Here is a 1,155-nt window from a genome sequence, read left to right as displayed (position 1 = left end):
GGGTTTCCTTTGAAGGAAGTGCAATATGTGGAGGAGAAAGTGGAAGGTGGAGGGAGTCCGGAAGAGGACTCCTTGGGGTTAAAGCTGCTGATTAAGGCAAACTGGAGGGGTGCAGTTTCCCATGACGACTCCCCACAGCACTCCCAGAGATGGCGCGGATAAATCCAGCGCTTCGTTGGTTGTCCACCACTTCCTGTAGAGAATGCTGTCATGCGGGCAGTTGTGGGACCAGCCAGATGGGCCTGCTGCACATGGATGTCTAACCCTGCCCACCCAAGACTGACCCTTCATACAGACTTAACAGATGTGCAAATATTCATGACACAGTGGCCAGCTGTTCCGATTCTCCAAGGGAGAAATATGAGGCTACCTGCTCCTGTAAAGATCGATAGCTTTGGAAACCCTACAGATGAGTCGGCCACGATGAGTGGTAATTGAGCCGATGGCAGCGAGTGGGTGTGTCATGAGTGGGTCACTTGCTGCACTGTGTAAGTGGGCGCACATGAATTAGGCTTCAGAAAGTTTGTTGAAGAATTAATTGTATGGAACGATAATGGGACTTTGCCATGAGCTCTTTTGAAGTTCCCCTCATATAATGGTGCCTGTGTGTGTCTGTCGGGATGCAGGTGGGACAAGCTGGCCCTCGATGTGTGTCCACGAGGGTGTGTGTTCAAGGTGCTTGAGGCTGGAGCACCCAAGGGAAAGGTAGTGGAGGTGAATCCGTCCACAGTTAAAGTGTGTTATTGTGAGCGCAGCTCTCACCGTGTGTGCTGGGGCACCAGGAGGGGGGTCATTTCCTGCACCATCTGTGTGAGGGTGCGTGCCCATCTACGGGTGTGAAAGTCTGTGGATGAGCTAAAGGTACCAGTGTGTTGGGATAGTGAGTGTGGAGGGTGTCGATTCCTGGGTGGCTGATTCATAATCTGTAGGTGGGGGTGTGTGCGCGCGCAGGCAAGCCAGGACAGGGTCATTACTGGACTGTGTGAGTGTGCATATGTGTCCATGAGGGTGCGTGTGTGTGGGGGCGGGATGGGTGGTCAGTCCCTGCACCCTGTATGTGTGTGACGGAATCTGCGCGCGTCTTCGTGTGCGCGCGTCGCGCGTGGGCAGCGGTGCGGAGGGTGGGCGGTGGCTGCGCGGGGAGGGGCTGGCGGC

This window comes from Echinops telfairi, unplaced genomic scaffold, assembly GCF_000313985.2.
Source record: "Echinops telfairi isolate 266 unplaced genomic scaffold, ASM31398v2 ScPeMD7_7466;HRSCAF=8504, whole genome shotgun sequence".
NCBI classification, from domain to species: domain Eukaryota; kingdom Metazoa; phylum Chordata; class Mammalia; order Afrosoricida; family Tenrecidae; genus Echinops; species Echinops telfairi.
This window is presented reverse-complemented; position numbering follows the sequence as displayed.